Source organism: Buteo buteo, chromosome 28, assembly GCF_964188355.1.
Source record: "Buteo buteo chromosome 28, bButBut1.hap1.1, whole genome shotgun sequence".
Lineage (NCBI taxonomy): Eukaryota > Metazoa > Chordata > Aves > Accipitriformes > Accipitridae > Buteo > Buteo buteo.
In genome coordinates, this window is record NC_134198.1 from 7,734,739 (window position 1) to 7,751,339 (window position 16,601).

General features: G+C 40.9%; 1 long non-coding RNA gene across 1 annotated transcript in view; it reads right to left on the bottom strand.

The window, feature by feature from the left end:
• The window catches only part of LOC142045480 (uncharacterized), a 56,056-nt gene extending 39,816 nt beyond the window's left edge, over positions 1 to 16,240 (bottom strand). The window contains exon 1 of the long non-coding RNA XR_012654615.1: positions 16,137 to 16,240. This is a non-coding gene — a long non-coding RNA (uncharacterized LOC142045480). The remainder of the gene's footprint in view (positions 1 to 16,136) is intronic.
• Positions 16,241 to 16,601: the final 361 nt, after the last annotated feature.

Below are 16,601 nucleotides of genomic sequence, written 5' to 3' on the forward strand. Positions count from 1 at the left end.
AACTATGAGGAACATACAGAATTGTGGAATTCTTTAGTCAGAAAACAATTCTTTCTTTCTAATTTTGCTGATTTTAAGAACTTTTCACCAAATCTTTAATTATTATGCAACTATCAATGTATCCTACTAAAGATTAGCCTAATGTACGAGCCACCCTAAACTTAATATTGCCTATTGACGGTGTGTTTTGACATGACTTCTTCACTGTTCTGTTGTTTCTTTCTTTCTTGTCTAGACCTTAGTTTATTTTGTGTACGTATAGTCCCCTAGAAATCCTCTGTTAATTCCAGTGAAACATTTCCACCCCATCCCAGAACAGATCCCAGTATAACGCAACAGCCAAAGCAAAGAAACCTGCATATGGATTCGCATGATCAATGCATTAAAAACAACATAAGGCCTGCAACTAAGATTTGATTCACAGAAAATTCAGAAAATTTTATCCTTTATATTAAAAAAAAGCATCAGAAGTTTGTAAATTAATGCCTACAGATGCAAGGTAATGCACAATTAAGTAATGTAATCTAACATATGTCCTACATACTTAGGTACAGTGGGGGGCAGCCATAGTATTAAAGCACCAATCTATGTATTGTAGACCATATGTCACATTTGTAGACCACTTGGAAGCTGCAGCTGGTGCAGAATGAAGTTCCTAGTTGCTTAGCAGATCTGGCAGTAGGAGAATACCTTATGCTAGTGTTATTTTTACGATATATTCCCACAGTACAAATTCACACTGTTGATGCTGATTGCTAAACGTGTGTATGTTTTTGATGCTTGTTACCTGAAAAGCTCCTTTTTCTTCATGGTGACTCTCTTGTAATTCATCTTATGTCTGCAGTATTGTCTCTCTTTTTCTTTATATCTTACCTCTCTTAATTTTAGGACAATTATGGTGCTAAAACCTTTTTTCACCTTGTTGCTACTCACTTTCATTCTTCATAGCAGTTTTTAAATCTCTCTTCTCATCCCACCAAATTTTTAATTAAAAAAATCACTACATCTTTCCAGGAAATGGTTCTTCAAGGTCTGCTTTCTAGAATGCCATTAATTACTGGAAGATTAGGAAATATTGATGATTTAAGCTTCTCAGTTATTAAGAGCTAGGTCTGAAAAAGTGTCGTGCCTTATTTAAACAAATTGCTATATCCTACATCATTCTCTAGAGCCAGGAAAAAAAAGTCTTACTTTAGATCTTGATCCTCTCTATAATTCAATTTATTTGTCTATATATATATTTTTTTTGTCCTATGGGGCTATTTTTTTTCATTTTTCACTAGGTGATGTGCGACAGGCTTCCCCAATATACTGCCAAACACAGTACACCAGAACTTCCTAATAAGTCTAGGTCAGTAATTAATTTCTTCTACCAGTCTCCATCAGAGTACGCCCTGCGATCGATCAATCTTATTATGATACAGTATCAGAGCTATACAGGCTTGATTAATTACCCAGTTTTTCAAGGGTGTCATTTGCTACTAGAGAGAAAGAAATGTTTCCTCCCCCAGCAAATCCCTCTGGCATACACAAAGCATTTGGTTATTTCAATTTTAGAGGAAGAATGATGGGCTAGGGTGGTGACTGTGGTACACCTAACAGTACTTGCCAATCTTTCCTGAAGATGCCAAGCTCCATCCTTAGCTTGTGCAACTCCACTGAATGTTTGTATCTCTGTAGTTCATATCTGTTGACCTTCATCAGATCAACGTCTGGTTCATTCTCTAGTTTTCCTCCCCTGATTCTGAGGCACATCTTTTAAAACAGAGGATTCTTCTTCTTCTTTCAGAAAAATGAGGTAATGCTGAAAGCCTGTCAGAATCTAAGAACAATTTTTCATAGAAAATTAGTTTCAGAAAGCTGCCAGTTTTTCACCCTGCCTCTATAACAACCAACCTACATAACCCCATAATGTTCAAGAACAACACCAAAACATATTAAAGACACATTTTGACTCTCTGAGGTGAAGTAGGGAATCTCAGGTTCTCCTGGTGTTTCTCTTTCTCATATTAAAAACTGTCCCATTAACATTTTGAATAAACAGGAAGAAAATTTTTCTTTCACTTGTGGTATTACTATCATAGCCCTGATAAGAAACCTATAGGATGTGCATTTATGCAAGCGTGCAGTGTTCCTATCAGATCTGGTCTGTAAAGTACCAAGCTCCGTCAGTAATAGTCCTCTCAGGTCCAAAACCCTCTTGTTGAGATGGAGGTGCAAGCCCAGGGCTGACATTTCTGTGCATCCGTGGTCTCAAATGCAGCAAAGCCCTTACGGACATATTTAACTTCAAGCATTTGCCTAAGCCCCTCCTGTTTCTGGAAAGCACTGAAACTTTCGCTTTAACACTTTGCTGAATCAGACTGCTGGTTGGGTGCCAGCTGTTGGCAGAGATGTTAAATTGAAACCCCTTCTGCCTGGTTTCTTTGACCAGCAGCTGGGAAAGAAGAACAGTCTGTGTCAGTTAAAAAAAAAAAAAGGAAAGAAAAGCATAGGGTTTGAGAGGGATGTGCTTGCCACGGTAGCCTTTTTCTTTGGTGTTGGGGTTTTTTTGTTAATAGTTTTGACATGGAAGTATATGAAGGGGTCCTTGCTGAGTGCATAGAGTTACTGTTCTGCCTGTGCCTTTGCAGAAAATAATTAGTCTTGAAGGTTTTCAGGAGCTTAAAGTAAAAAAATAAAAATTAAAAAAAATGACATGATGTTCTATAACACCATTTTGCAAGTGCATCACTCCTTTGTTTCCTTTAACACGAGGCTTCCAACCTCCAAGAAAAGCACCCGCAGTGACTGACACCACAGTTCTACGTCCGCCCTTTTAGCTAGAGGGCGGCCCAGCTGCGCGCAGGATGCCTTCCGCCACCCCTTTAACACATTCTTACGCTTTTTTTGAAGCGGAGAAAGCAACCGGGGCGGCCGCACCTCAGCCCTCGCCGGCATTTCGCCCGAGGCGCTGGCGGCCGCTTGCTGCCTCACGCCCCACAGGTTGCATCATCGCTGGTCGGTCCCTCGCACCACCCATGTCGGCGGCAGGTGCGAGCACCCCCAGCCCCGAACGGCGGCGGGGAGCTGCCGGGCAGCGGGGACGCGGAGCCGGTGAGGGGGGAAAAAACCGCCGGCGGAGGGGGGAAAACCGCCGGCGGAGGGGGGGGATCCCGCCGGCGGCGGCGGCGGAGGGAAGCTCTGCGCCCGGCCTGCTCTGCGCCCGGCCCTGCGCCCGCCTCTGCGCCCGGCCCTGCGCCTGTCTTCCGGCGCCCTCTGCAGGGCCCGGCGCGGAGGCGCAGGAGAAAAAGGCGGGCTTCCTCTGACAGGGGGGCTGGCGAGCCGTGCTGCCTCCACGCTCTTTCAGGGTGACGGGTGTTCGGCTGCGGCCTAAGCGTGCCGGGTTTCAGCGGTGGCGGGGCAAGTGGCGAAGTTTTAGAAGCGTTTCCCCGAGCGTCCGCGGAATACGTGGTGCTTAATGCTTCTAGCCATTGGACTATTTACAATTCCCCCCCCCCCCCTACTTTTACATCTCCCTCTGTTGACAGAATGTGTTGCCTTGTTCCTGGAAAGGCTCTAGCTCTGGGCTTTCTCAGGAAGAATCAAGCATGAATCTTACACAAAGTACAACTTAATTTATGAGGAACAGACCGCATGCTTATGGCTGTGGAGCGTTACTCATAACCTAAACTTAGGTTTTGTATTGCAAAGCTGTTTTTTGCCCCGTCCGTATTGATGACAGGCAATATACTGTTATGATGGTATTGCTGCAGCTCTAAATGACAGTGATACCGACAATACTGAAATTAAAGGTGCCGATAGCACTACCATAGCCGCAGCGCTCTGTGGGCTGCTCTGGCCCCCTTCACCTAACCCTCTCATGCTCCTGCATCTTCTGCTCCCTATTCCTCATCTCAGAGTGAAGTGGTGGTGATATCTGGAGGGTAAATCCAATAACAGGAAAAGAGCAGTGGGGAAGAAAGATTAGGTTCCCTTTCTGCTGAGATTTTTCTTTAGTAAATGCTGGATCAGATGTGAGGTAAAGGGGCATCATGGAGTCCCACAGGGAGAAGAACGAGGCAGGGAGGTGTGAAGGGGCAGATCCCCCATGGGGAGATTGCTAGGAAGAGGTCCTGACATCCTACATTGTGGAGGAGGTAATAAGGGGAGAGATCCCCACATCAGCCCCCTTGAAATACCTTTGGCCCCTGTCTAAAGGCAGGATATTACTAGAGAGTGTATCGAGACAATTCCACAGCAGTATTAGGCAACGGTATTACCCGACGCTAGCTGGGATGACTTCTGGCAGAGCAGGTCCTTGGCCCATGGTTGGAGCCTGTAGGCACTAAGGTAATGTCAGTGGAGCTTCTTGCTGTGACTTCTCCATCTGTACATCTGCAGAACCGCTTTATCTGAGTTATTGATAGCCTGCATTCACAACTATCGCTCCTCTCCAGTTAGTGTAGAGAAATATATTAACCCAGAGCACAGTACATAATGTAGGCCTGTTTATCACAGATGAAAGACTGAATGCAGACAATTCTACTTTTGTGAGCACTGGAGACACTGCCTCCCAATACACAGAAAGCTTCTGCTTGCTTAGAGCATATATCAAGTAGCTGTACAAGACAAAAGCCTATTTTGGTTGTGAAGCTTTGCCTTAGAGGAGTATTAGATTGCTGAACGTCCCCCATTTGTTAGGCCAGTTGTGTTTGATTGAATGCATTTGAACTGCACTGGTTTGCTCTGGCACATTCACTATGTAGGGCTTGAACAGGCAGGAGGGAAGGCTTTGGGGGTGGGAAGGAGAAACTAAAGAGAGTGAGGAAGCAAACTGACCTTCCTGTATGCTTGTTTCTTCTGCTTTCCTGTGTTCCACTGACAGCCAGTCCCACATGATGCATGGTGATCGCTGAAACCTGCTACCTGCTGTGTGAGTCTCCTACTTTCCAAAGGCTGATTGTAGCTGAGAAATGGATGACCCTTGCTCTCACACACAATACGAATAATATTTCTTGGGCAGGAACAAGATGGGCCTTTTCTTCCTCTTCTTCACTCCACATGGGGAAGGCATGGCCTATTATTGACTAACCTCAGTTATAGACTCTGGGCTAGTTTGATATAGCATGTAGCATTTTGTGGTCTGTCACACCTGTTATTATACTGCTTGTTTTTCCCTTGATGTGGCTGCCAGACATGGAAATGCCTGTGAACAGGATGCATGCAAACAATTCTTTACTCATAGTAGCATCCCAAGTGGTACTTTCATTGGCTTCGCGTTTACCTCCTGTAATATGATTTATTTTGTTGGCAGTTGGAATGGTCCCTGCTGTGAAGCTCATGTGCTCTTTCTCCAGTGCTCCTGTTCCCTTTCTGTTATATGCCCTCAACAGATGTGAGAAAGAAGAATGAGACATATGATGCAAATGTCTTGCAGAGAGCATGAACTCAGCATGTTTCACAGTCTGCCCAGGTAAAATATGAGCTGTCATTAGGTGTTACTAATCATGTTGTGGGGCAAGATTTTTAATAACTTATGAAAGACACACATTCATGAACTGCAAACAGACTAGGACTAATGAATGAGAGTCCACTTTCAGCAACAGACGTGATTTAAGAGTTTCCCCCTCACCTTTGAGGTGCTCATTCCTCATCTCCTGCAAGAGATCGCTGATCCTTGGTTGTGCCCCTTCAACGGTGTGACTGCACCATCCATCAGATCTATGCATGCATCTTTCTCAAAAAATAATAAAGGCTGTATTTTTTGAAAAACATATAAATTCCCAGATCACACAAGCAGTGTAATTGGCACAAGTAAGGGGTGTGTGTGATAACCTCTTGGAGAAGAACCAGAAATAATTGTCAGTGAGTGGGAAATTGGCAAAGACACATCTTAAATCAGATGTGCTGCAACCAAAATAGTAGTATGGAAACATACTGTGGTAATGCCTGAAACATATTGTGTGCTAACAAAGCATAACCCTGAAAGAGATATGCATAATCCTATCCAGAACATACAGTTTAAGGAAAAAAAAAATGATGGTGGGAAAAGAGATAGTGTTTGCAATTAATCAAGCCATCGATGGCATCTTAAGCCTTATTAGATGCAAAATGATTTTAATGCTACCTTAAATATATTCAAAGAACATATTACATATCATCTTCTCACCTACCCTCTTACCCTCTTTTCTTCAGCACCAGTCACAGAAATTCTTAACCAATATTCCAAACCTAAAAAAGTTCACAGTTTTCCTTTCAAACTAAAAGTATCTAAGATTAAGGGAATGTTGTAACATTATCAATGCAGAGTTGGAAAAATAAAGAAATTATGCAGTTGCTCCATGTTCCTCAGTTCCTAATAAGTTTTGATTACATGTTTGAGTGGAGAAGAAATCTGTCAAAAAGTTGTACAATTTTAAAATCTGGGGGTTTTAATTAATATTTTGAGGCAAGTCAACTTTGGGGTTTATAAAATGATGAACTTTTCAACAAAAAAAAGCATCTATTTGCATAAAGGGAATAATATACAAATAAAAAGTTCATAAAATGTGACTTGTAATGTTTCAAAACACACACGTAGCAAACCACTGTTCTGTGATCTTTGCATTAGCCATGGTGTTTTCAGAAATCATAAGTCAAGAGTTATTTTTGCCTTGCCGTAAGAGAAGGAGCCATCTAATTCAGGCCACAGGAGGCCCCCACAGAGCAGGCAAAAAAGCAAACTTCCACAGCCTCCCTGGATTTCATATTAATAGATGTGCTGAATATCTGCTCTGTGGTCTTAGCATGCAGAGGAGACTCACAGCTGACAAGATGAATAGAGCATTAGCAGTTCTGTCAAGGAGTAGACACAGAGTCTGTACTTTGGATGCTGATAAACAACAAAGCTCAGTAAAATAGTCACTTTAGATTAGTTATTAGAACACTAAGTACAGTACCTTTCACACTTTGAAATAATTTCTCTAGTAATAAAAGTCACTGTGACAATATAGTACCATTGTTGCAAATTTCATCTATTCCTCTCTTGTTTATAAGCTCTGCTGTAATAATACTTTGCCCATCAGAATTCATTGAAATGCATTTCATTATCCCAATCAGCCCCCTGAGTCAATGCTTTATTGTATTACATTTCCTTCCTACTGTATTTGAACTTTCTTCTAATACTAAAGCTGATTCCAAGCCCATTACAACCAGTTGCAAATAAGCTTTTATTCTGCTCTGACTGCTGAAGTGTGTTTTAATAAATTCATGCCAATAATTTTATAACCTAATATTCATGCATTTTATCTTTTAATTACTCTGCCCTAAATTAATCTAGTTATATTTCTGATTTATTTCACGCTTTTTCTTGGTCCCAGAGTGGGCTAACATCTTTCCCATTCTCATGAGCACGGGCAGTTGTAGTATTATGTTTTCCCTGATTTTAGGACTAGAAATTAGCATGATGTACCAATGTTTTATAAGGGGAAAGGAATACACCATATTTTATGGGCATGTTTTCTTGGGAACACACTTTTGGAATAACCTGGAAAAGCTCTACAAGTATGAGATATATATATATATATATATACACAAGTAGAAAACATACTCACGAACAATTAGTTGAGAGCAAGAAGGAAGGTCTAGCTCCCTGATTAGCTCCAGCCAATGTGCTACATGCACTTGGAGAAGTTAACTGCATAGTCCCCCTTCCTCATCACTCAGCTCTTCCAGTGGATACCACCACACAGATACTCACTGAACCTCCACAGCTCAGGATTATGTTTGCAGTATCTATGCACACTTCACAGATTTGAAGTACACTCGTAAGAGGACTAGGCCTTTAAAGCAGTGAGTGGCAGGGCCAGAAAATATATAAAAATGCTTTAGCAATGCAGTTAGAATAACTTAAATTCTACACTTTCCAGTAGCGTTTTTTCTTCCAGAAAAATTCATTCATGTTGTGATATTCTTTGTTGATTAAAGCCTTGTCTTGGATCAGAAGGATAAGAAATATAATGCTAGATTTTTCTGCAAATGTCTGTTTGGTGCTAGTGTATGAAGACATATAGATATGTCTTCATCTAGCCAGAGAAGAGATCCATTAGGAGAGAAAGAAGACGAGGGGAGTCAGCAAGTCCCGTCTTTCAGCTGACTGACACTTTCCACTGAGAAAGATTTTGGAGAATATTTTCTTTGAGAAGTTCCCACACCTCTGAGGCTATCAGCAATGCTGAGACTTACTTGACAGGGATATGTTGTTAGACTGGGGAGTACACATTCTTTACCTCACAAAATACTCTATATGTTTGCTGCGATAGATGTTGCTAATAATCACTTTTTCCTGCCTTTGCCTACATTTTCCAGGTCAACTTTTGTAGCATGTTAAAAGTAATGAGAGAGACCTTGCTACTGAATTTGTAACAGCAACACCTATAGTGAATCCACATGGCTGTTCAAAGTGGGAAGAGAGTCAGGGCCCACATTTGGTTTTTTGACCCTTTTTTCTCTTTTTTTTTCTCCAAGTTATTCAAATGGCTTGAGATTGTTAAATGGGATGGGAAAAATGGTTTTTATTAATGGGGCTAATTCCACTACCTCCACAAATATATTCCTCCGTGCCAATAGCTTATATCTAAAACTCAAGCATGCAAGGTCATAGAGAATGTGCTGAACTTTGACACGCTGGTATCTTGCCCAAAATGTCATTTGCGGGGGATCTTAGTTCTCTCTGCTTTAAGCAGCAATGAATTTTTGCCTGCCTGGTCTCAGAACAAAAGATTTAGCTGGAGGTAAAACTTTCCTCCCGGCATATGATGCTAAGGGCACTGCTGCCATGTCCTGGCTCCATTGAGAGGACTTGCTTGACTTGCCTGTACTTGCTAACATCCCATGTGTTTCTAGTATGGTATGAACTGCTGGTACGACTTAAGTGTCCAGAGAAAAAAACAGTTAAACTAGGTCTACAGTCACAGTCTTATTCTAAACTAGAAGAAAGTGAGACTAAGATAGGGAGAGTGGATCAGGAAGAACAGCTGTAAGCAACTCCAGAAGAGAGGAAAGACTCTGAAGAAAAGAAGGAAGATTTAAGAGATGTATTCTACAACAATGAGAAAAAAGAAAGAAAATAGATCTCTGGAGCAGAGTAGTTGGAGAGAGACAACAAAGTGAAAGAAAAAAGAAAAACATGGAACCCAAATTTTTTAAGCATGAAATAATTGCTATTGTAATTTGCTACATTGATATTTCACTGCTTTCTTCTACATTTGCATTTCAGACAATAGGAAAATTGACATTGTTTCTAAGAATTGCTTTTACTACTTCCTTCAAGATCATTCATATTCTGGGTTCCACTCATATTTTTTTTTCCTACCTTTATCTTTTATCTTTGCATCCTCGTCCTTCTCCATATGACCTTTCTGGAATCAAGACTAACCACTAGATTTAGAATAACAAGTTCTTCTGTCCCTCAGTCAGTATTGCTCTCTATGCAGTTAAAGATTCAAAGGTGTTTATTTATACTGGAAATAATTTTCCTATTAATTCCAAGTTGTCAAATATGATCCTTCTCCACTGACTTATCATATATCTGCACTTGGCAATGTGCTGCTCTTCAGATAAAAAGATTCCCTATTTCCTTAGTATTTTTTTGTTCTTTTTATTTTCCACTGTAAACCCTTCTAGCTCAGGTTGACAGTATCTTTTAAGGTTGACCTTTTCCACTAGATGGCACATGGGGCCATGTTAGTGGCAGAAGATACACAGGTTGCTGGACCATGGTGTAAAATGCATGTAATGCTTAAAAAAGAAATATTCAATTTAAAAGCAATACTTTCCTTAACTACTGCTAACTGGAGTAGCTCCATTGCTTTCACTGGTATATGTTGATCTGTAATAGCCAAAACTTAATATGTTCTGCATATAAAATTGTTTTCTAAGCTGTGTTATATTTCCATCTTGGAAGTGGAGAATTTCTGTGTTTAATATGAAAAGTGTCCCATATATTATATCCTAATACCTCATTCTATGTAGGTCCTTAGAGACTGTTGGTAAGAAGATTTGAGGGTCAGATAGAATTGTACCTGCTTACTATATCAAAATGCTAGTAAAAGAGTGTACAGGCACAGTGTAATGGATGAAACTATGCAGATGACTTCAGTGAAAAGGAATAAAAATGAAACACATCATTAATTCTTTGGAGATTGGATATCTCTTTAAAGCTGGCCTGAATTATGGTCCTTGCTTTTAGTTCCTCCAACCTCTTCAGTGATAATTACCGAAGCCTGTACTTTATCTAAGAATTTCTGAGCCAGAATTTGTATATCCTTCTTTGCTGCCAGAAAACTCGTTGCCCAACAGCCTTTGACTGCCCATCTGCTGTTGGAAGAGACGATATTCAAGCCTATCTGTTAGATCAATTTAAAAAACCTTGCCTGACCTGGAGGGTGAGAACCTCGGAGGTAGAACTTCTGGGTGAATCTCAAGCCCCTTATTTGTCTGGGAGCTACAGAAATCACCCCTGTAAAGACCCCCTTGTTGCTCTAATGGCTCGGATTACATTTGGCTTATACCAAATATAGCAACTTCTGTCTTTCATTTCTTGACTCCTGCCACAGTGGAATTGCTGATAGCTGGGAAGCTGTCCAGCTCACCAAATGAAGTCCGTGACTACATTCCACAGGGTCCATGACACTTACCCAGGTCCTCCCAACTGACATTTTCCCCATATGGAAAGTCTTTAAAGAGATTTACACTTAAAAGCCTTTACGCAACTGGTGCAATCACATAACATGTGTTGCTGTAGAGTGATTTCCAGCTCTTTTTTGTCCCGAAGTGAACTCCAAGCAGTCTCTAAAAATAGGCTTTCAATTTTGTTTTTTTATTATCACACTGACCATTGTGCTGTTGATGACTTCTGCAGTTATCGAGACTCTAGAATAACCACTATCAAAAACTGGCACAAACCAAACCATCCTAGTGCTATCTTTCTTTCTTCTTTGGCTGTTTGCCCAGGCTAAGGAAAACCTAGAGTAAGTAAATGTGACTTTTATCTAAGCTACAAATCTGAGCTACAGAGGAGGTGACAGTTCCCATAGCAAGGACTTTCCATGAGAAATGATCAGTTATTTCTTCCCCAAAAGAAAAGAGCCGACAGAAGTGGTCAATAAGATATTAGATTTCAAATGCTATGTAGAAACAAAGATGCATAGCGCAGAGACTGCATGTTCATCCCAGCCGTTCCCACATAAAAAGCAAGAACTGCTTTAGATGAGCTGGGTTTTTAAGTGGTCTCTAGAATTCATCTGGAGAACAGACTGTTGCAAATGTCCACCTTTGTGATATGAAGGCAAAGACCTAAACAACTGCAGCTTCTGACATTCATTTAATAGTCATATTAATTATCAGTGGAGTAGTTCATAAAAAATAACATAAAAGAGCCACTTTAAGCGTTCAAACACTGCTTACTCAGCATATCTTGAATCTTGCTCTGTGAGCATGAATGAAGTATGAACCAGGATTTTATTTTTATCTCTGACTGCTCAGTCACTGTTTCAGTGGAGTCCAACTAACTGCAGTGTCATAAGTCTGAAGAGAGCTGGTTAGTACTTTCAGGATTTTCTTCTTCCTGGAAAATTGCTTTTAAACAAAGATGGTTAGATAGGAGCTTGTATATTTGTGTAAACCTCTTCTGAAATACAGGCAGCTTTTCCATCTAAAATCTGCCTTGTTTCCTAAAAGTTTGTTTTGGAGGTTGCTGAGGACTAGAAAAAGCTAGTGAGCCTCTTGCCTAAGGAGACCAAGGATTGCAAGGGCTGCATAGACAGCAATGATATTCCTCCATATCCAAGGAGCCTCATTTACTGTCTTTACAACTGAAGCCCAGAGCTTCTCAAGTCCTTAGTGTGCAGCAAGAGCCCCAAAGCCCAGGAAGATGCGGAAGCAGCTCAAATGCTCAGAAATTGTAGGCATCCCTTTTGTCGCTGTTTTCTTTCTCTGGTTGTTCCCAGTTTACATATCCTGACAGATCTGTAACAGTTGTGGCAGCCAGCTGCCATATTTTCTTCAAGGGGGGGGGGGAAATCAATGTCACTAAAGACACATGGTTTATTATTTTCTTCTTTTTTTTTGATAGAGTTGTGATAGATCAGGTTTTGCATGAAAGCTTTCAAAATTTTGAAATTTCCTTCAAAACAGATGTACAAATTTGCATCACTAGGAATTCAGAATTCTGTCAGATTTTTTAATTTCTTTTGAAGCTGATGAAAAATGTGCTAAGAAAGGTAATGTGTTCCATTTTTAATGAGTTACAAATGGATCTTATTGACTTCATAACCCTAATGAAACTGTAACAGCATTGTTCTACAGCTTAAAGTTCCTTGGTTATACAATAGGTATATTATAAATATTAAATGTGTGTTATGATTTCTTGCAAAGGTCCTTTACATAACCATGAAGTCCTAAACATACCTGGGCTAAGGAAGTTCACATTTATTAAGTTTTTTGTTGCTATTCACCTGCCAGTGAATATTTGCTTGTAATTTCCTCTCAGTCTGAGGAATGGTGATGAGTCCTGAGAGGTTCCCCTGGCAATACTGTCCTCAGATGCTTAGGGTGTGAACTCTCCCTTCAGTTTTGCATGGCAGTTATTGCCTGTCATAGATGGAGGTGCAAATTTATGTTGCTTCTTTGCTCCAAGAATTTCATATTAGTAAGTACAGCAAACTAAAACTACAGGAAATGTAAACAGCAGTAGGTCAAATGCAAAGCCATATTCTCCTATCTGGCTTCTCATAAATATTAGGTCATTTTTACTTGCTTCCTTGTTAGGTTTCCTGAGTGCTTTTTCATGTTGTTGACCTTGAGAGTTTTCAAGGACTTTACTTGACACATTTCCTCAGTATTAACTTGATTTCCACTCCTCTGTCTCCCTTTCCCCCATATGTCTTTTATTCAGTGAATTGGGCATGAATCATGAAAACAGAACTACAATGATGAATATGATTTTTATGCATTTTAGTAGAAATTTCATCTCAAACTGTATAGCAAATGAACATGAATTTTATTATTATTTATATCGGTGTAGCAGAGAGGGCCAATTAAGCTATTTCCCTGAGTTCCCAGCAGAGTTACTGGAAAGAGATAGAGAGCAGGGGCCTAGTTTAACTGATCTCCATGCCCCCTGAAGGAAACTATTTCTCCCCACTGCAAAGGAGTTAAAGATTGACTTTGTGAATGCCTGTCTTACCCTATCTGTTGCAGCTTCAGAGTGCTGGAACTGGTCCAGCCCAGTGGGCACCCCCGGGCTCCTCCAAATATCACCCACTTCCAAGCAGAAGAGCAAAGAACTGAGCAACCCTTCCACCTGTTAAAACATATGGACAGTATAGCAGGGATTCCCAGCTGGCCAAATCTGACCCTTTCTAAGCTCCTTTGTACAGGCAGACCAATCTGGTGGGCTCAGACCATACCAGAAAGGGAGAGTCATTCTTTTACCCTTTCCTACATTTTCCATGGCTCCTGGAATTTCACAACCTAGCATCTAGGATTCCTAATGGTTTTTTTCAAGCTTATTTCAAAGAAAATTAAACCTTCTGAGAGCAAGTAATGTTATGATAAATTTGTTTTGTGATGCTATAAATTGTTCACATTTAAAAATATATTTCCTCATATTATAAAACATATTGCTACATCATAAAAGAGTGTGCAGTGGCCCTGAAGAGCAGCTGATCATATGGGTTTCAAAACCTAACTTGAAAAATAGTACATTTCAAGGTCTGTTTTCAGTTTCTTTAGCAAGCAATTGTATGGTATTAGAAAACTTCAACCCCAGTAGCAGAGGATGCCAGGCAAACAGTTGGATAGCTTCATCTGAAGGAGCAGTAGCAGCTGTATGGCAATAAAGATATGTATGGCAATAGCAATATGCTATAATACCACACGGTGGACATTTTACTGCTTACCTGCAGTAGTGCTGTCAGTAAACCTACAGTACCCAGGAGCACCGAGTCTAGTGATGTACAGATGATGCAGTTTTTCTCACATGGTCGGTAACAAAGTGCCTCGAGAGAAAACTCCCACCTAAGTGTTCTGGTTTCAGCTGGGATAGAGTTAATTTTCTTTCTAGTAGCTGGTATAATGCTGTGTTTTGGATTTAGTATGAGAAGTATGTTGATAACACACTGACGTTTTCAGTTGTTGCTAAACAGTGTTTAGACTAAGACAAGGACTTTTCATCTTCTTATGCCCAGCCAGCAAGAAGGCTGAAGGAGCACAAGAAGTTGGGAGTGGACACAGCCAGGACAGCTGACCCAAACTGGCCAAAGGAATATTCCATACCATATGATGTCATGTCCAGTGTATAGACCAGGGGCAGTTGGCCGGGGCAGGGGGTGTGGATCGCTGCTCGGGAACTAACTGGGCATTGGTCAGTGAGTGGTGAGCACTTGCATTGTGCATCACTTATCTTTCTTGTGTTATATTTCACTCTCTCTTTGTTATCTTCCTTTTCATTACAATTTTTTTTTTTTTATTTCAATTATTAAACTTTTCTTATCTCAACCCAGGAGTTTTACTTGTTTTCAATTCTCCTCCCCATCCCACTGCGGTGGGGGGGGAGGAGTGAGCGAGCGGCTGCGTGGTGTTTAGTTGCTGGCTGGGGTTAAACCACAGCACTAAGTAAGAGAAGATATGCCACTGCCAGAACTGTAAATCCAGTTACTCTGAGATGTGGCAATTTGTATTTCCGTCTTCAGCAAGAAGAACATAACTATCTCTACTCCCAAATCTTTTGTTTAAATACCTACAAATTTCAAGTAGACAATTAAACTTGCAATTAACTCCACAATCCTCTCTGTATTTATTAATAACTTCCTATCTGTATTTTTTTATATATATTATATATGTACATATAATCAGCTAGAATTTATAGTGAATTCCGCTCAGGACTAAGGAGAAGGACCTAGTGAGTCACCATTTTGAATCACATCTTCTATGAGGTGACATAATCCTGCAGAAGAGTCAGGGCAACTCTCAGATCTGGGGCAAAATTCTTGATAGACATCAACTTTAGATTTTGGACAGGGCTGTTACTTAGGCCCTCAGGATCCCCCCTGAGTTTACACATTGGGTATAGGGATAAATCACCCTGTGCCACTGGTGAAGGACAGGTCCTAACCACTAATTTCAGCCTGCATCCTCCAGAAGTCTAATACTTCAGACTTCTTGCTTAGCTTCGTCAAAGAGATCCTGTCACTTCCTTTGTCATATAAATCTAACTGAGGTCTCCAGTGTTTACACACTGCTAAGCAAGCAAAGAAATCTGAACATACATCTTCAAACAATCTGATAATATGAAATCTGATGGATTATGGAAAATAGTACTTGTGAAAGACACAGGAAGATAAGGAAGATTTCTCTGGAAAAAAAGAAAGACAAGAACAGTGAGTAATATCTTTGTCAATAGCTAGTGGGCACATAACAAATTAAGTGAGTCTGCTTGCAGTTTAAGATCAGCCCTGAGAATTTAAATGAGTTTTGCTCAGGAAATGTGAACCTGCCTGAAAATGTTTCAGTTCTTAAATTCACAGATCAAAAATTTGCACTGCACAGAGTGCTTGCCCGCTCTGGAGTTAAAGGCATCTGCGTCTCCAAGTGTGTTACATGGTACGTCTTCTGAGGTCTAGGATACAGTTACGACTACCTTAGAAAAATACAAAGGGCAGAGTGTTTATGACCCTCCCTCGTGCATCTTTTCAAATGTACATGCTGCATATCCAGTTGTCATCCAATCAACTCTCTCATGAAATGAAAAGCTGGAGAGATCAGCAAGCAAGTTCAAGGGGAACTCAAGGGGAGAGGAGAACAAAAGCCAAGCTGAGAGCGATGTCAAATGCTGCAAAAGTTCTGCCTTCAGCTACATCCTAGGGGGTGGTGGTGACAGAGGTACTGGCTCCTGGCTGCCTCGGTGGCTGTCCTTCTGCCCTCCGCTGCAGCCCTGCTCTCCCCACACACACTGTGGGCTGGAGCCCAGCTGTGGGCTCCCACCAGCCCAAGCCAACACTCAGTGGATGGCATGATGGGCCAATTTAATTAATTAAAACTGCAGAAAACAAATCTAGCAAAACAAACAAACAAATTATTTCTTTTTGCAAGGTTAGTAGATTGACGCAGCTTACCGTGTGATCAGATGAGTATCAGAGTGACGCAAAGGAGGAAAAGATCAAGCAGCTGGGAGCAGAGGCAAGGGGAGGAAGGAACAGAGTAGGCGAGAGAGGGACTGAGACCTCCTGCTTTTACTGGAAGCAAGCCCTTAGTTTAGTTTAGCTGTAATGTGAAACTGTACCCTGGGTATATATACCCTGACTAAGCATTGTTGCTATGTGAGGACAGTGCTCAAGGCACCTCTTGAAGTGAATGAATAACGTACATCTCATAAGATTAGTTTTTCAGGCCCTCTACTGATTCAAATGGGCATCACCGCACCAAATTTTGTTTATAGGTGATTTATAGAGCCATGTTTTCAAAGTCATATTCAGCACACCCAACTGAAAAGGACTCGGAAAGGAGGGTACAGAAGGAGAAGATCATTGTCATTCTCTGCACACCTAGACAGGAGTCATGGCCCTGTGTCTGAGAAACCC